We start from the raw sequence: 19,750 nt of genomic DNA on the forward strand, positions 1-19,750 counted from the left end.
CATTCCTGTCCATGATGCAGACACAATGTCTATACAGATGACAAAATATTGTGACAATCTGGTTCAGTTGCTTTAGAAAAAAACCTGAAGTTTGTTTCTGGTGTAAATTGTCTTGTTGGGGTAGTATATTTGTTTGAATAAAGCATGGTTCTCATCAGAGTCCTTTTAAATGGAAGAATGGCTTAGTGATTTGGAAATTAGAGCTATGCGTCTTAAATTTTAATTCCTGGTAAGATTCTGCGGATGTCTTTATTGAAAAGTTTGGTATTTTGTTCTTTGTGAATTTTCTTGCACTGGCTTTTTTTCTTTTCTTTTCTTTTCTTTTCTTTTCTTTTCTTTTCTTTTTAAACTATTCCATTAACATTTACTAATCTTGATTGCTGAAAATTTTAGAGTCTTCTCCCTAGTTTTGTACCCAAGGAGAGTGCCTCACTTAACCCAAAGGAGTGATGAGTTTGGGGGTCTCCAACTGAAGGCAGGAGTTTGGGGAGCCCTCAACCTTTCCCTTATGCAAGATGATGAACTTGAGCTGCCTTGGAGAGAGGGCAGACTTGAGTCTAGCTGGCCTCAGGCTCTCAGTTCTCTTGAACCTTACTGAACACTGAGAATTTAATCACAGATAAGCCACTGATACAATATCATCAGCTTCCAGCTTCTGCCTGTCTTTCCTCCTCTCTCTGGATCCTCTTTATTAACTGTGATGGGGCTAGCCTCATACTTTCAGTATCATTCCATGTTAGAACAACTGGTTGCCAGAAAGTTCTTTGTGGGGAAAACTTTCTTCTCTTAGGTAAGCTCTTAAACAACACAATTCCAGTATTATCTTTGTATACACATTAAGGTCCCCTTGGTACCTTGGGAGAAGGGAAGGATTTACAGGCAAGAACTTTAGATTCAGCTGTGACCCTGGGAAGCCCTCTCCTCCTATAATCTGAGATTGATGTAAAAGCTGGCCTTGTAACTCTCAGTGCGAGGTATTCGCTATGGCTACACAAAATATCAGCCTGCAGTCTTGGATATTCGTCCTCCAAAAGGCCACTTCCAGATATTTGGCAATGTCTAGGCATAGCTACCCAGGGCTGTCCCATTTTCTCTGTCTTGTTTACTACTGTGTCTCCAACACATGTAACCTGCTTGGGAAGTATTTGTCCAATGAGTAACTGAAATTCTGGAAACATGCAAAATGAAGAGATTTGGGATTGGATCAGATGAAATCCAAATACTGTTGCTGCTGCTCTCCCCACCAAATATCAGATGGCATGAACTTCCTGCTGGGATGACCCACCCCTCTCAGGACCTGCTCACATTCCCAAGGTATCTCGCTCACCTTATCCTTCTAACTGTGTTTATCATGGATGTGGTGATATTACTGCCTCTGTGTTGACTACTGGACGAATTCTGTTACTAGGCTACTGAGTATGATGTCCTTGGTCCACTTGTAGGTGTTCAATGCAGGTAATCCTCCTAACAACTCCATCATGTAGGTCCCTTTATTATTCTTAGTTACAGAGGAGAATTTGAAATCTCACAGAAGATAAATAACTTGTCCACATTCATATAACTGGTAAATGACAGTGATACAGCTAGTAAGTGGCGTTCGTATGGCAAATGTCTTAATCCACTCTGTGCTGTTACAATAGAACACCACGGACTGCGTAATTTATAATGAGCAGAAATTGATTCAGCTCACGGTTCTGGAGTCTGGGAAGTCCATGATCAAGGGACCACATCTGGTGAGGAAACTTTTGTTGCATCATAACAAGGCAAAAGGCATTAATCACATGGGTGAGAGAGAGAAAGAGATTGAATTTGCAGCCTCAGGTCCTGTTGTAATTGTCATTAATCCATTTATGAGAGTCTATCAGGCCCCACCTCGCAATCCTGTTGCGTTGGGGATCAAGTTTCCAATACATGTTTTTTTGGGGGACACATTCAGATCATAGTGGCAAGTAAGTGGTGAAGAAAGAATTCAGATGTTATGACTTTAGAGTCCACACTCCAAAACACTGTTGGTTGCAATGATCACAAGTCCTGTCTATTTGGAAGTTTCTTTGTTTATTTATGGGTTTTGGCCCAGTAGTTGTATTCCCAGGTCTTTTCGTTTTACTTTGAATGGTGCATATTTCCAAACACACACAGGCAGAGATGATAGTGGGGAGGGCCCCCCATCTATTTACCCATTGCTATCTTCAGCACTTCCACGATCAGTCTTGTTTTTATCTAATCATCCTACACTTGCGTCTTTTCTTCTTCTGCTATCCTTTGAGGCGAATCCTAGAGTTCACAGTACTTGGCCATGAATAGTTTAGTATGTATCTTGAAAAGATGAAGACTAGTTTTATTTATTTATTTATTTTTAGAGATTTTTACTATAGGGTACATGTGCTCACCAGAGAGACAGAGAGACAGAAAGCAAGAAATCACCCCACCCACCCCCCCCGCCCCCCCCCCCGCCCCAGGGAAGATGGCCATGCCACAATTCCTTCTTCTACATCCTCCTCTCATGATTTTGGATTCACACCCACATACACCTGGCATGAGTTTTAAGTCCCCTGGGCCAGGACTCAAACCATAGTCAACTACATGAGAGTCCAGCAGTGTTACCATTACACCATCTGCTGGTTCTGGAAAAGATAACGACGAGTTTTTAAAATACAACCACAATATCAGTATCCTTTCTAAAAATAATTAGCAGTAATGCAGTAATTCCTTTAATATTACCACTGTCTAATATTACTACTCTCCAGTCAGTCAATTTTCTCTGATTATTTCATACATTCCCCCCCACCCCCATGCCTCAAGTTGTTTCTAAAAATACAGAGCCAGAGGAGATCCATACTCTGTCTCTTCCATCTGGCTTTCGTTGTAACATTCCTCACATCCCTCCCTACAGTGGGCATGCTTGTATCATGTTCTGATAAACACTATGTCTCTTACTTTGGATCCTTGTCAAAAGTTTGGAGGAAAAACCTACTGGAGAGAATTTGAGCACTTGTTTATTCAGCAGCCAGTAGGATCACCTTCCCTTGCAAGTTCAGCTGTCATGGAATCCTGGCCCAGACGTCCTGTCTGACTCACCAGGACTGGGAAACTGCCTCTCTGCAGGGAACAATGAGGGATTTGTGTGATTTCAGGGAGCAGATGCTTCTGTGGAAAGTACGACAGGCCTCGTCCCTTCCCCCCGTTATGAAGGCTGATGATCCCAAAGTGCACGCATCTGCTATTCCCCTGATCAGAGGCAGAAATGATTACTTCGAGGGGCATCGATCCTTTTGCATTTTGTAGCTAGATTCATGTCTGGGGAAGGCAAGGTCTGTAGTAAGAAGAGACGTGCACAGAGTTGAAAAGTGTGGAATGTCAGAGCAAAGTCGGTAATTACGGTACAGAGCCAGGTCACCAAATGTGCCTGATTATGCAAATCCTGGGGGAACGGAGAATGCTGGCTGTTTCAGCATCTCCAGCTGGGAGGGCAGCTGTCAGGACACGTGCCCTGAACTGAGCACGCAGAACAGATCAGGCCAGGAGGGGCTGGAGGCCCGGAAGCTGGACCTGGTCCTGGGTAGGCACAGCCGCAGGCAGAGACGGGCCGCACATCCAGAACAGCCTGGTGCGAGAGTATGCAGGGGCTCGAGATGGAGATTAGGCTCCATGGCAGTGGGCGGGCCCCTCACAGAGCAGACGATTCTGGAACTGGGAAGATGTTTCCCAAATTGTGATCTACCGGCCGATGCGATTTCACTGACCCAGCAGGATGGTGAAGAGCATGGATGCTACAACTCTGATGCCTGGGTTTAAATCATGGCTCTGTCATGGACTTCCCAGTTTTGGGACTCAGTCCTGCTGTGCCTCAGTTTCCTCACTTATAACATCGAGATAGTAATAGACCTACCCTCAAGAGTTGTGATGGGGGAACCAGCAGTTAGCGTTAATGGCTATGTCGCTGGACTCCCACGTAGTTGACAGTGGTTCAAGTCCTGGACCTGGTGGCTTAAACTCACACCAGGCGTATGTGTGTGCGTGCCCAAGATTCCAAGAGGAGAATGGAGGAGAAGGGATTGTGGTGTAGCCATCCCCCCTGGGGGGCGATTTCTCGCTTTCTGTTTCTCTGTCTCTGTCTGTCTGTCTGGCGAGTGCACGTGCCCTATAGCAAAAACCTCTCCAAAAAAAGAAAAAAAAAGGAGTTGTGGTGAAGAATCAGTTAATTAATAATGAGTTGGAAAAGTGTCAGAGAGAGAGAGAGAGAGAGCAAGAGTCAGTAGGTCTTAGTGGTTATTATTGTCATTGCTGTTGTTCAGAGAGGAGGCACTGTGTCGTGTGGTTAGAACTTTTACTGGAATGGGACCGTGGGAATCAAGTCTCACCTCTCCTGCTTTTCTAGCCTTGGGTAACCTCTTTGTGCCTCATTGTCTTTATCTGTAAAGTGGCGACGTTATCTTCCTCCTAAGGTTGTGCTGAGGATTCCACAAATTACTACGGGGAGAGCACTGGAGCTCCGGGTGCTCACGGCGAGCGCTTAGCCAGCACATGCATACGTCGTTATTCCGACTGCCTGGCTATGTTACACAAGCGAGTCGATGTTTATGGTCTGTTTGAAACACACACACACACACACATGTTAAATAATTGTATAAATAATTAAAAAACCCCTACACATTAAATAATTGTGTGACTCCAGAGTGGCGGGTAACTGTTATTGTGGTAGGATAGCCTGAAAGCAGAGGACATAGAAAGTGCACGTGCAGGCCCCCGGGATCCAGAGGAGCTGGAAGGCATGGAGTGACGAGAAGGTGCTTCTTTCATTCTTGTGTGTTTGTATGTGCTGTAATTAAAAAAAAAAAGAAATAAAAAAGAAAAACATTAGTAGAGGAAGTGTTGTTTTACATGAATTAAGGATTATGTGCTGATTGGCATAGTAGCCTATGGCATAGTCAAAGGCCAATGAAAACATCCTTAGTGGAACCAGGGTTCTTTGCTTCTGGAAAAGCTGTATGCAGTGAATCCAGAACTTAAGAGACAAGGAAATTGAAGGCTTTGCCACTCACCTTATGCAAAGATCTATCCTTTTGACAAAGAAGTAGACCTTGGAACGTGGTTCATTTTACAAACATCCTATTTAGACATCCCATTCCCTAACTTTCCCTCTCCTATTGGGTCATTGGGAAAGTTATGACACATTTTTGCATAGAAAAACATAGAAAAATATGTCATGACTTTCCCGATAACCTAATATTATAAGGCCTGCTGGAGTAGTGGACCTATCCTGTCAGCAAAGGGCCTGCCACATACCGGAGCCTAGGAGATGTTTCGTGTATGAAAGGCGTTACAGAAAGAATTATTCTGACACTTGTTAAAACAGTAAGAAAGACTTTGCTCAGGACTACCGCAATAGGTGTGGATGCTATGGCAACAGGGGAGGAAGAGTAGGTTCAACTCCGAATCTAATGGCACCATGTGGGGATTTACAGGAAGAGGGGTAGATGGGGAGGTCGCAGAGCATAGGGACTCCTAGATTGACCATACAGGATCCTCGCTGAGGGCAGGCCAGGGTGGTCAGGAACCTAGGGTGGATGTGGAGGGGTCTCCACACTGACTTACAGAAGTCTTGCTAAAACTAGGCTATGCAAGTGTGGCAAGGACAGAGTCAAGGTCAAGTCTTCATTGAGAAGAAGGCTTAGGGGAGACTGATGAGAGCTTTGTCAAAGGAGGAACACAAAATTTTCCTACCCCGTGTTAGTTTTGGTTTTCTAGTGCATCGTCATTAATATTTTAGGCAGATAGTCCAATGAGACTTGGCTTATCTTTTATTAATCTTCTATTTGTTGTTTTCTTTGGGGTTCAATGCCCTTGTAAGCAACAGGAACCAATTCAGTCTACCAGAGTAACCCAGCATCCACTGCTTTTGATGTTTTAATCTCTCTACTTAAGGTGCAGCTTCCAAGAAGAGAGTACAGGTTGGCCAGGCTTGGTCAGTTCCTGCCTCTTGTGGGGGACACAGACACCTTGACAGAGTCTCCAGACTGCATCCAATGGGGAAAACCTTGTTTCCCCAAAGTGAATTGAGATGCTGTTACTGGAGAAAAGGAAAGCTCTGATGGCAATATTCCATGGGAACAGTGGTTCTCAACCCCGCCAGACTCACTCAATACCCAACTTAATGACAAAATGGTATGATGCTGCCTTGCAGTCCCGAAATGAAATTTGTAAATAATAGGACCTACAGGTAGAGACATTTTTAAAAAGCATACTAGTATCCTAGCTATAATGATAAGAAAATAATAAAAGGAAACTAACTTGAAAAATATTGCTTACAATAAAAATAATGAAACAATAGAATTATACAAAATTAATGTATAATAAATATGTGCTGAACTGTAAGGCTTAGAATCAGTGCTCTGCTCCTGCTGTTGACAAATGAATGTGAGTAAGCAACAAGGCAGTCCGAACCCCTGTACCAGGAGTACAGGGAACGAAAGGACTGATGTGGATTGGGCACTGGAACGAAGGGTATCCAATGTACCTTAAAAGACACAACAAATGCTTCCTGCTCCATGGCGTTAGATTTGAGACCCATGCAGTTATAAACAGATTTTACCTGCAGAAAAATTCAGAAGGGCATTTGAAAGCTGTGAAAGTTGTGGGAGGGGATGGGGCCAGCAGGTGGCATAGTGGTTAAGGCACTGGATTCCCCTATGGTTGATTATGGTTTGAGTTCTGGACCCGGTGACTTGAGCTGATGCTTGGGCATGTTCATATGTGCCCAAAATGAATGGAGGAGAAAGGATTGTGGCATGGCCATCCCCAGGGGAGGGGGGTGTTTTTTTTTTTTTTTTTTTTTTTTTTTTTTTTTTTTTCTTTCTGCCTCTCTAGTAAGCATACATACCCTACAGCAAAAATCTCAACAACAACAACAAAAAAGTCATGGGGGACACAGGACAATTATTTGTTGTGTGGGACTGTCTTGCATGTAGAGGGAGTTACAGCCTCCTGAGCTCTGTCCATGAAATGCCAGGAACTCCTATAGGGAGGGAAAATGGGAGAGGTTTTGAAATGTGAATGTCATAACTAGCTGAGCAAGCCAGGTGATCTTTGCCTCTCATTGTTTTTGACTAGATTATTTTACAATTCCATATAGACAGTGCTGAATTGTAGCAAGCAGACAGTAATGTGAACAATTCCCATCTATAGAAATGCACGCTAGGTCCAGTGAGGGTTCAGATGGCTTCCATCCTCCATTACGGCAGAAGCCAGTCTTGCGTCTATTAATCAAATCCCTTTCAGCATTCCTAATAGCCTATAAATGTGTCTGCTCTTTGGATTTTCTTCTGAATTGATTTTAAAACCTTTTCAGTCCCCTCGTTAATTTCTGAGTTAAATAAAACCCTCGGCACATATTCATTATACGTTTGTGTGACAGCGATTTTACCTTCTAAAAATAAATCCTTTAATTATTCCAGTCATTGAGGAACCAAACATTAACCCCTCAACTTTTCACAACTACCCATAAGACAATACTATACACATTGTGAATCACTACATTAACACACACACACACACACACACACACACACACACACAACCTAAAGAGACCTAATTCATTTTCTTTTACCTCTACACCATGGCTCAATATTTGACTGAACCCTGTATAGGTTCTGTTTTATGAATATTCTGCACTCTCCAGTGGGATTGTAATCGAGCTGTAAGAGAACCAAAGTGACTCTATTTTACTTATTCTTGGAGCCCCTCTTAACAGACTTAGAAAACTCAGTCTTTCACTTCTCCCTCACAATGGACTAGCCAAGAAGATTTCATCAGCTTAAGCGTTGCAAAGCCATCCCTAGACCTGGCTTCTCAGCCAGGGTCTACGAATTGCCGTTTTGCTTCTGTTGCCTTGTTAATCACTGCTTACCTTTCCTTGCAGAGAACTGAAACTGCTCATCCTTGCCTACATGCCCAGAATGGAAACTGACCATTGAGCAGTGACTGCCTTCCTGCTCAGACCTGACAGGTTTCCTTCTCATCCTGTGATGCTGCTGAGGACAACGGCCAGGTCTCATGGCTTTGGCCCAAGACAATGAATCATGTGCAGTTACTTCTAGATGTGTTCACATGGGCCCCTTCCCCTGTATAAATTCTGCACCTTGACTAGTACCGGGAAGACAGCCATGGACTCTGGTCTGCTCTCCCCAGTGCTGGCCTTAAAATTCTTTTTCTTATTCATCAACTTTTGTTTCTTTGTCAAGCAGCGAGTGGCACAGATCTGATTTCTGGTACCCTAGAACAAGCATCCCTGCTTGCTCTGGCATCAGGATTCTTTTTTTTTTTTTTTTGGTAGGGCATGTGCATTCGCCAGAAAGACAGAGAGAGACAGAAAGACAGAAGGCGAGAAATCACCTTGCAGGGGGAATGGCCATGCCGCAATCCCTTCTCCTCCATTCTCCCCTCAGGATCTTGGGCACACATGCACACGCGCCTGGTATGAGTTTAAGCCACCGGGTCCAGGACTCGAACTGCGGTTGGCTACATGGTTCAACAACATAGCCATTACGCTACTGCTGGTCCCGCATCAGGATTCTTGAGATGACTTTATTCATAGCCATTTTTAGCCAATTTTCAACAAAAATTCTCAGCTTTTTGGATCATGTAAGAGGAAAATCACAGGGACCAGCGGGTGGTGTAGTGGTTAAGGTGCTGGTCTCCCACATGGCCAATTGCGGTTCAAGTCTCAGACTTGGCACATGTGCATACGTGTCCAAAATCCTGAGAGGAGAATGGAAGAGAAGGGATTGTGGCGTGGCCATCCCGCTGCCCCCACCCCCGGGGATGTTGCCGTGGCCTTCCCGCGGCCCCCCCCCCCGGGGGTGATTTCTCCCTTTTTCTCTCTCTCTGTGTCTCCAGTGAGTGCATGCGCCCTACAGCAAAAATCTCTCTCTAAAAAAGAGGAATGTCACAACTCCAGAGGTGACCCATCACCCTTCAAGATTTATCTGAAAGGAAATCACATCCTGCATAATTCTAATCTTCTCAGCCACGGTGATCTCTTTGGTGTTGTTGGGTATTTCTAAGCATCAAAAGGAAAAAAAAAAGAGAGAGAGAAAGAAAAAAAAAATCCGGAGACCACCCCCAAGACTGAAATCCTGTTAAACCTCACACAAAACCAAACCCAACAGACCTTGACGGAATAAGCTCGTCAGCAGGACAGACCGCGGTCTTGTGGTGAGATCCTGCAGGTTCCTTTGTGAGGCCAGTTCCTCCCCTCTGGACATCTGGACATCTGGACATCTGGACATCGGGAGGTAGGGAGGGCTTCCCATTTCCCAGGCAGTCTGGTAAGCTACTGGGAACAGAAGGGACTATTCTTGGATCTTTGGGTTTAGTGCTCATTTTCATAGCTCTGGTCCTTTTACGAAGGGGGGAAAATCAGCACCAAAGGTACGCAGTGGAACAGGAGAGGGCCCAGGGCATTATTATACTCTGCGTTTAAAACTAACATCCCCACGAATGAGGGTCTGACCGATAGACCTGTAGCTCAGAGTGTGAGGTGGGGAATGAGTTCTCTCTCCTAAAATCCTTGAAGATTTCATCAGCTTAAGCGTTGCAAAGCCATCCCTAGACCTGGCTTCTCAGCCAGGGTCTACGAATTGCCGTTTTGCTTCTGTTGCCTTGTTAATCACTGCTTACCTTTCCTTGCAGAGAACTGAAACTGGTCATCCTTGCCTACATGCCCAGAATGGAAACTGACCATTGAGCAGTGACTGCCTTCCTGCTCAGACCTGACAGGTTTCCTTCTCATCCTGTGATGCTGCTGAGGACAACGGCCAGGTCTCATGGCTTTGGCCCAAGACAATGAATCATGTGCAGTTACTTCTAGATGTGTTCACATGGGCCCCTTCCCCTGTATAAATTCTGCACCTTGACTAGTACCGGGAAGACAGCCATGGACTCTGGTCTGCTCTCCCCAGTGCTGGCCTTAAAATTCTTTTTCTTATTCATCAACTTTTGTTTCTTTGTCAAGCAGCGAGTGGCACAGATCTGATTTCTGGTACCCTAGAACAAGCATCCCCACTTGCTCTGGCATCAGGATTCTTTTTTTTTTTTTTTTCTGTAAGGCATGTGTGCTCACCAGAGAGAGAGAGAAAGTAAAAACTCATCCATCAGGGAGGCATGGTCATGTTACAATTCAATGGCCATGCCGCAATCCCTTCTCCTCCATTCTCCCCTCAGGATCTTGGGCACACATGCACACGCGCCTGGTATGAGTTTAAGCCACCGGGTCCAGGACTCGAACTGCGGTTGGCTACATGGTTCAACAACATAGCCATTACGCTACTGCTGGTCCCGCATCAGGATTCTTGAGATGACTTTATTCATAGCCATTTTTAGCCAATTTTCAACAAAAATTCTCAGTTTTTTTGATCATGTAAGAGGAAAATCACAGGGACCAGCGGGTGGTGTAGTGGTTAAGGTGCTGGTCTCCCACATGGCCAATTGCGGTTCAAGTCTCAGACTTGGCACATGTGCATACGTGTCCAAAATCCTGAGAGGAGAATGGAAGAGAAGGGATTGTGGCGTGGCCATCCCGCTGCCCCCACCCCCGGGGGTGATTTCTCCCTTTTTCTCTCTCTCTGTGTCTCCAGTGAGTGCATGCGCCCTACAGCAAAAATCTCTCTCTAAAAAAGAGGAATGTCACAACTCCAGAGGTGACCCATCACCCTTCAAGATTTATCTGAAAGGAAATCACACCCTGTGTAATTCTAATCTTCTCAGCCACGGTGATCTCTTTGGTGTTGTTGGGTATTTCTAAGCATCAAAAGGAAAAAAAAAAGAGAGAGAGAAAGAAAAAAAAAATCCGGAGACCACCCCCAAGACTGAAATCCTGTTAAACCTCACACAAAACCAAACCCAACAGACCTTGACGGAATAAGCTCGTCAGCAGGACAGACCGCGGTCTTGTGGTGAGATCCTGCAGGTTCCTTTGTGAGGCCAGTTCCTCCCCTCTGGACATCTGGACATCTGGACATCTGGACATTGGGAGGTAGGGAGGGCTTCCCATTTCCCAGGCAGTCTGGTAAGCTACTGGGAACAGAAGGGACTATTCTTGGATCTTTGGGTTTAGTGCTCATTTTCATAGCTCTGGTCCTTTTACGAAGGGGGGAAAATCAGCACCAAAGGTACGCAGTGGAACAGGAGAGGGCCCAGGGCATTATTATACTCTGCGTTTAAAACTAACATCCCCACGAATGAGGGTCTGACCGATAGACCTGTAGCTCAGAGTGTGAGGTGGGGAATGAGTTCTCTCTCCTAAAATCCTTGTCTTTTAATCAACATAGAACATATTTCAAATACAGAGAGGAGCTTCTGTTCAAAAACCTTTTAATCAACATAGAAAATGTTTCCAATACAGAGAGGAGCTTCTGTTCAAAACATTTTTTTTTTCTGAAGAGTTTTATGATATCACAATATTGATAATTGCCAAATACTCAAAAAATACTACAAACAGAGGCTGGACAGTGGTGCAGCAGTGAAACAGGACACTCTCGGAGGCTGACCCACAAGGAAAGGTTCCAGGTTCTTGTCTGGAGACCTCCCTGGGAATGCCAGCTATGCAATTGCCCATGATCTGAGGCTGGCTGAGGCGGGGGGGTGGATGGTGGCATCAGGGTTCTGTTGGAGGTGCTCTCTCTGTCTCTGTTGCTTAGGGAAGAAGCAAATAAAAATAAAACTTAAAAGATACTAAAAATAATCCAAAGTACTCCCCTGTGCTTCCCTTGTGTAGCTCTTGGACTGCATCTTCATCTACTCCGGTCCTCCCTACCTCCGTGCAACCACACAGGGCCCCTACTCTTCCTCCCGCAGGCCACACTCGTGCTCATTTGGGTTGTTTCTATTTGCTGTTACCCTTCTGGAAGCCACCTTCCTAGGGATGGGAATGATCTGCCCTCCTCTCCTCTCCAGGATGCAGGTCTCTTTCTACCCTGCTCTTCCTTGGGAAGACTCCCTGCCTCTCATTCATTTGAAGTCACTTTCCCTTCCACTTGATCCTATTATTTTACCTTATTTCCTCCATAACAATATAGCATTGCTATTGTTGTATCGGTTATCTTTTTTTTTTTTTTTTTTTAAATTTATTATTGTCTCTCTTCCCATTAGAAGGTCAAGTCCAGGAGAGCAGGAGTTTTGTTTGTTCACAGCCATGGACCCAGAGCCTAGAATAGAATGGGAACATAGTAGGTCTACAGTGGTATTCGTAGGATGAGCGTTTGTCTGCTCTTCATTAAAGCACCAGTCCAGACTTGCCCCCTTCTTGAACCTTTGGTTTTCGCCCCAGCGTCAGTTCATCTTTGGTGGCCTCATTTTGCATGCTTGCATCCAACAGGTGGTTTGTGAAGCCTCTGGGTGTGCACTTTTACGCTAGGCCGGGCTAGATCCAGAAAGACAACAAAGCCCCTGCTTCGTGGGGCTGACTTTGTTGCAGGAGAAAATGAATGTGGAACATGCTACGGGTTCTCTAACTCTCAGATTTCCTTCTACCTCATCCTATAGTCACTTCGGTCATTCGATGAAAAGCGCTCTTCGAGAAGACTTAGCTTGGCGCTAGGGAATCTGTGCGGTGACAGAGGTGGAGGGTCAGCTGGTGGGCCGACGTGGCAGAGCGAGAAGGAAAGAGAAATCAGAGATGGCGTCATTGAGGAAATGCAGGAAATAGGACCAGCAGTTAGCGCAATGGCTATGTCGCTGGACTCACATGTAGTCGACCGCGGTTCAAGTCTCGGACCCAGTGACTTAAACTCACGCCAGGCACGTGTGTGTGCGTGCCCAAGATCCCAAGGGGAGAAAGGAGGAGAAGAGATTGCGGCGTGGCCATCCCCCCTGGGGGTGATTTCTCGCTTTTTGTCTCCCTCTTTCTGTCTCTCTCTGGCTTTCTGGCGAATGCATGTGCCCTATAGCAAAAATCTCTCCAAAAAAAAAATATAGAAAAGAAAAAGAAATGCAAGACATAGAAGGATAATTAGTTCATCAGAAGGAGGACCAGGGAAAAGTCACCTGGACAGAGGGAAGAGTCTACGCAGGTGTGTAGAGGCCAAACGACCGTTATTGATAAGAATGTGCTGTTTGGGATTCCCTAAAATCGACAGGCCTTTCTAGGTGATGACTCAGCTTTCTGTGTCCCAGTGCTATGCAATCCACCCCGACCCAACCCCAGCCAGTCCAGTCCTGGAGTATCTCTTGAGAGCTGGCCGAGGGCCAAACATCAGGAGGCTGCAGAGACACCCAGAGCTCAAGCCTTGCCTTTCAGGAGCTCTGTGTCTGGTCAGAAAGGCTGGCGCTTAGAAGGAAGCAAGAGGGACTGACCTAGCTTATGTTTAAGGCATCACAAGCGAGTTCACATACTTAGGGATTTGTGCTCAATTCACTTGGTAAGGAAAAGCAGCAAACCTCGCTAGAGGGTGACCAGGCCATTCACTCACCTAGCAGGGAGGCATGGAGCACCACATGCCTGGTGCCTTCCAGGAGTTTGGGAGAGAGAACTGGAAAGGGTGGATGGATGCTCTCACGAGGCTTACTCTGGAAATTCACCCTGAATACAACTGAACAGATACCTAAGACCCTCAGATGGTGACAGCATGGCAGAGAAAATACAACAGCAGAGGGCGGGGCTCCCTCAGATGTAGTGTCCAGGGAGAGGGCCCCCGTGGCCCTGGCCAGTCAAGACCTGAATGTAAGGAAAAGGTGGGTGTTTGAGGGTCCAGACAGAGGAGAAAACAGATGCAGAGCTGGGAGGTGGGGACAGCCGTGTGGTTATGTTTCAGGGAAGACCAGGGCCAGTGTGGCTAGATGGGGACCTCATAGATCCTGGGGAGGGCACTGGTAATTATAATCCAGGATGCCATGGGCCCAAGTCCTTATTTTCGACTCACTACTTGAAGGGGGCCTATCCTTTCTCCATCTGGAAACTTCTGATGTGCAGGAAGCTCTAAGGACATTTAACTTCTCTTAGACCATTGACACCCTTCAGATTACTCTATTCCCGCCCCTGTGGGCTCTTCTCTTTCCCACTCTTGAATCTCCTCATTCTACTCCCTGACAGTGAGGATTCGCCCCTGCTGATGCCGAGTCCCCTGAGCCATCCAATTTCCTGTGCATTATTAAATTTATTAAAACAGAAAATCCAGGTGCAGTTGCTATCTTTTTTTTGTTGATCCGTGCAGAAAAGGAACAGGCAAAGAGAAGAAAAATAGTCGCGTGACGTCCGATCGTATCAGCCCAGCACAGGGAAACAAAGGGTGAGGCGGTTTTCTGGTGTGATATTTCATTCACACGCTCGGAGCAATGACACTTGGAAACAATGAGACCAGCTGCGGCTCTCCTTTCTGGAGGGCTCATGGAGTCTGCCTGGCCCTGAGGAGTCAGGGGAAGAACTGTTTATGTGTGGGCATTTGTTAGGTCAGTACCAGTTATCGAGCGGGCACCTGCTGTGTGCCAGGCCCAGCTCTCAGCACAGCACAGGAGTTGTGCCTTTCGGTCCTCAGAAAACCCTTGCATGGGGTCGTGCTATTAGCACCATCTCACAGGGGGCCAGACGGGTGGACTGAGGTCCAGACTGAGGCAGTGCTTTGCTGCTGATCACTGAGTAAGAGATGGACTCTGGGCTTAACTGAGCACGCAGCCTGGGCCAGGCAGCATGACTGCATCTGAAGAGCCCCGCATTGGCAGAGTAGAGCGGGTGAGCTCGTGCTGGAATTGCAGACATCGGGAGTCCCTGCTACCACGGGCCCATCTCATAGCCCAGGAGCTGTAGTGCCGGCGCCCACAGTTCTCAGACAGCAGCCTCACAGGTACTCTTCACACGGCTCTCCCTGGGGGTTAACACTTGTCTACTGAGTGTTGTTTATTTGCTGTTTCCTTGGAGTCAGTGGGTGGGGCGTGTGTATGTATGGTTGTGTGAGTGTGTGTGTATGTGTGTATGTGTGGGGGGTATAGGGGTTCCACAAGGGGCTCTGCAGTCAGCAGGGCTGAGGTTTAATCCCATCTCAGCTACTGACCAACCCACAGCCTTGGGCAAATGACTTGACCTCTGGGTGTTCTGCGTCCTTTTCTGTATCCTGGTGACAAGTAGCCCCCACCTCAGAGGGCTGATGTGAAGCTTAGACTAAGGGGTCTGTGGGGAGCTCTTAGAAGGCGCCTGGCTGTGGTCGGTGCTGGAAAAATGTTATCATGGCCCATCTTTCACCACGTGTCCACTGTGTGGGCAGCTCTGTGTGGGGCATGGGATGAATGAGCCCCTCATCCCGACCCCTTGCCGTTTCCACCATGTGGGGAGGGCAGGAGCATCCTGACTCCACTGCGACAGAGCAAGTGACCTGGGCAGGTGCCCTACCTCCCTGTGCCCCTGCTTCCTTCTCCAGAAAGTGGGGACAATAATCACACATACCCAATGGGACTGCTGGGAGGACAGCCAGGCTGCAGACCAGCTCGTGTCCTGTCACTGCCTGTCTGGTCTCTGTGCCCTTTCTGGCCATGTGGCCGATTTCTGTGTGCTCCCACTTGTTGGTTTTGCTGTTGCCTCCCCTGGGTCTGCATTTGGCAACTTCTTGTTCACAAGTTGTCCCCCAGTGAAGCCCCAGTCATGTCATCTGATGGCGCTCTTTGCCTACTGCAGGCCACTCTGCATTTCTGCCATCAGCAGATTACAGTAGGGGTCCAAGCCAGCTCATTGCCTGTTTTTGTAAATAAAGTTTTATTGAAACAGCAAGGTAGATATGTTTGCTGCTTTCTCTCTGCAAGGGCTCGAGTGAGTAGTGACAACAGAGACCATGTAGCCCAGACAGCTTACAACATTCACTATCTGGGTCTTCATGGGAAAGGCTTTTGGCCCCTGCTCTATTTTTTTATCCCCTTATTTCTTCTTAAAAATTATATAAAACATGTATACACAGTAAAGAGAGAGAGAGAGAAGGAGAGGGAGAGGGAGAGAGAGAAAGAGAGAGCGAGAGCGAGAGCTAGCTCTAACTGGGTCTTGTCATGCTGTGATCCCCCAGTTCCTCAGCTCCCCAAGTGTCTGGACGCCCACAACACACACGCACATGCACCTGGTGTGCCCTGAGGCTGACCTGGAGGTCTGACCCTGTGGTCAGCCATATGGCTTCTGACCCTGCAGGGCACTCGTGTCACCCCTGCACCATGGTGGCCTGGCCTCTGCTTGGTTTCTATTGGCCCTGCATTGGGTGCCCAGAAACAGACACTGGGAGGGGGACTTGAGAGTAAGGAGTTTATCTGGGACGTGATTCCAGGAAACCTGATGAGGTGTGGGGCAGTGAGTCAGGGCAGGTCTGCTGTTTAGCAGCTCCTCTGTACCCATCTGCCACCGGCAGAGGGCTGCGTCTGGGGTGTTGGTTCCCAGAGCTTCTCCTGGGCCAAGAGAAGCCCTCAGGTGGGGTCTGGGGCCATGATCAGCTCCCTGCAGGCAAGGAGCAGCCTTGTGTGCAGAGCGTGGGCGGCACCAGCAGCTCTGGCAGCATCAGTGCGGGACCACTTCCCAAGGCTTTGCAAATTGCTCGCTTGTCCATGCCTGTCTCTCCACCGGCTCAGGCTTCATCGCTGTAGACCTTCCTGGAGGGTGGACACTGAAGAATGCCCACTAAGGGGGTCAGTGGCACTTGTCTTTCTTGCCTGGATCTTCTGCTGTCACGAGACACCAGGAGTCCATCTCTTTTTCTGTCCCTTTCCAATAAAACACAGAAGCCTTGCTTGGGGTAACAGAAGGAGCCAGGGCACTGAGCAAGATTCCCAGACAGTAAGATCTGGCATGAGATTTGCTCTTCATGGGCTGCGTGACTTTGGGCAGAAGCTCTTTAAAGCCGAAGGGCCCTTATGTAAATCAGAGTCTTCAACGCTTCCATTTCCCAAAGAAACTGGGGTCAGAAATGTGACCTCTTTCAAATCGTGCAGTTCCCCAGGAATTTTACACAGGGACGAGTTGGGGCCTGTTTGGCCTCTAAGACTCACCTTCTCTTGAAGTGATCTCTGCTTGTAGCCACAGTGTCTCAGTGAAGCTTCAGTGTCCCCTGAGTTGTGGGAGGACAGGAGGTCATCTGCCCCTTATCTCACCCAACACCCAATACCCACCACCTAGTACTCACTCAGTCTCGTCGAGGCAGCCAGAGGGGTGGCTTAATGCACCAAACTCACACAGCACTCTGCTGTCCAAACGCTTTTATGGCTTCCCCTGTCCTAAAAATAAAGACAGCAATTCCCAGATGTGCCGTCTGGGCCATGGCGCAGTGTCCTAGATTGTAGGCTGCGGAGACCTGCAGTAATAGTGGCCCAAATAACGTAGGTGAGACAGGGAAAAGGCCCTGCGGTTGGCCCAGTAATCAGGACGGAGTGCCAGGAGGCTCACAGATAGGCAGCCCGGAGCCACAACTTACGAACTTGTCGGAAGCTGGATTTTACTCTGTGTTGCGGGGAGAAGCCATAGGAGGACTCTGAGCAGGAGTAGCATAGTCTTACTGATTTAGAAAAGGCGTGCTCATCTTAGTCTGCTCATTATAATTGTTTTACTCACTATTTGGTTACCATATTTCCTCCCCTGCCCCATTCCAAATGAACTGTTCAAGATGGTAAGAATTATGTCTCTCTCTCTCTCTCTGTGTGTGTGTGTGTGTGAGTGTGTGTATGTATATACTAGTATTTTTGGTATGGGACATGTACATTTTCAGGAGATAGACTGAGGCAGAGAGAAGGAAAGTGAAAATCACCCTCAGGGGGATGGCCCCCCAGCATCCCTTCTCCTCCATTCTCCTCTTAGGATTTTGGACACAGACACACACACACACACACACACACACACACACGTTCAGCGTATTTTTCAAGCCGCCAGGTCTGAGACTCTAACTGTAGAGCTGGCCACGTGGAATTCAGCTGCCTTAACCTTCATGCCACCTTCTGGCCCCAAAACTACGTCTACTTTTTACCAATAGTGTATGACCAGCTCGCACAAGGCTGACACCGACGAATATCATTAGAGGGGAGAAGGGGAGGCACGGGGACATCTGCCCGTTTTCCCTGTCACACGTAAACCCAGGGGGACACCATGTCCCAAGCTGTGTCTGCCTCTGCTATTTAGCACATAAAGCACTCGTAGGCCCAACCGTGTGGCCCGCGCGATTGACTTCGTGCTGAGCAAGAGTACATGGTGATGAGAGCTACTTTGACAGCCATTCAACCATCTCCTCATGGCTTTCAGGAAAAGGCTGCAAAGACCGAGGCCTTTAGGCCCACTGGGCAGGCAGATAACTGGAGGATGATTTATTGCAGCATTCTGGTGTGGCAAGAGCCAGTGACTGAAAGGGAAGGAAGTAACTCTGCCCTGGCCACCTCTGAAAGAGTTTAGCAAGTGTTTGGCTTTTTAGCCATGTAGATGCTCCAAGCTACTTTCCTTATGTCCGCAGACGTTATGCCTTATAAGTGGCTGCCCTTTCCTGCCTGCTCTAATTACTCAGTTGCCTGACCTCCCTTTATGGGGTGAGGTCAAGCGGTTTTGGTTGCATTAAACGCATGCGCTCAAGTTCACAAATCGTGAATTGGCATCTTAGAACTTTAAGGAAGAAGAACCCAGATAAATCATTCCCATTAGTGGGAGGGACTACACCCAATAACAAACTGATGAGGGAGAAGCAGCATATATCAGGGCCCAGTTTGGGTGCTTTGGGTAGTGGGAGGTATGGTGTCGCCACCCAGAGGTACCAGAGGTATCATTTATGAACAGCTGTCCCATGGGATGACTTTTGGAACCAAGCTCCTGGCTATGTAACCTCTAAATCTGACTCTCTGGCCCTGCTGGAAATGTCCTAGTTACCCGCTACGCTTTAGTAAATTCCTTGTCTGCCTAAATTTACTGGACTAGTTCTGTGGTTTGTAACAAACAGCCCTGACTCATACCTGGAGCAGGGTGTGGAGCTGCCCCCAAGTGCCAGAGGGGAAGAGGGTGTATTAGGAGAGTCCCGGGGTGCTCCAGACTTACCTGGGAGCCGGAACCAGTCCGAACAGGCAAACCAGGGCGGGCCATCCGCATCGATCACACCTACTTCCTTTTATTTTGTTTTACAACACATACCTGCTGTGCACTGACTGCCGGGCACTGTGCAGGGTGCTGGGCAAAGTGCTGAGCAAGCCAGGCCACTGCCACAGGGAGCTTCTGTTCTGGCTGGAGAGACTGCAGCGGTCACATGCAAATAAGGAAATACGGCATCTTCCAGCTGGGCTAAGTGCCATGGAGGGTGATGTGGTAGAGAGTGCTCGGCACGGAAGGCTACTTGGTCCAGGGAGGTCAGGGGAGCTTCTCGGGAGGTTAAGCATAGGAGGAGGAGCAGCCAGTCACACCGATTTCTAGGGAGCACGAGAACTGGCTGGGAGAGGCAGTGAGCACAACAGCCTGGCGCAAGAACGGCCTGGGTGCGTCATAGGAGCCCCGCGGACAAGACCGTCAGGCCTCCACCGTCAGGAGGAAGTCTGGTTTTTATTTAAATCCCTGGAGAGACTGAAGCAAGGGCATGATACAATCTGATCTGTGTTTGTAAAAGGTGGTGCAGCAGTAAAGCCGGAGGCTCTATGAGAAATCCCTCCTGGGAAGGTTTATGGTTCAAGTCCAGAGACTCTCAGGGAACGCCAGCATGCATGTGGCCATGATTATTGTTGGCTGAGGGCTGGGAGTGGATTGTGGCATTGAGACCCCACCAGGGTCTATATCTCT

The 19,750-nt window shown here is 47.6% G+C and overlaps 1 long non-coding RNA gene across 3 annotated transcripts; it reads right to left on the reverse strand.

Moving 5' to 3' along the window:
- Positions 1–10,646: 10,646 nt before the first annotated feature.
- On the reverse strand, positions 10,647–19,477 carry LOC114009683 (uncharacterized). 3 transcript variants are annotated; one of them, XR_003551062.1, is made up of 3 exons: positions 19,115–19,477; positions 17,139–17,229; positions 10,647–11,073 (listed from the first exon to the last, which is right to left on the reverse strand). It is a non-coding gene; the product is annotated as an uncharacterized LOC114009683 (long non-coding RNA). The 3 variants fall into 3 exon arrangements; XR_003551060.1 differs by lacking the exon at positions 10,647–11,073 and adding an exon at positions 15,996–16,719; XR_003551061.1 differs by lacking the exon at positions 10,647–11,073 and adding an exon at positions 15,996–16,719 and having other exon boundaries at positions 19,022–19,477.
- Between the last annotated feature and the right edge of the window lie 273 nt (positions 19,478–19,750).

Source organism: Tupaia chinensis, unplaced genomic scaffold (genome assembly GCF_000334495.1).
Source record: "Tupaia chinensis unplaced genomic scaffold, TupChi_1.0 Scaffold000602_1, whole genome shotgun sequence".
NCBI classification, from domain to species: Eukaryota; Metazoa; Chordata; class Mammalia; order Scandentia; family Tupaiidae; genus Tupaia; species Tupaia belangeri.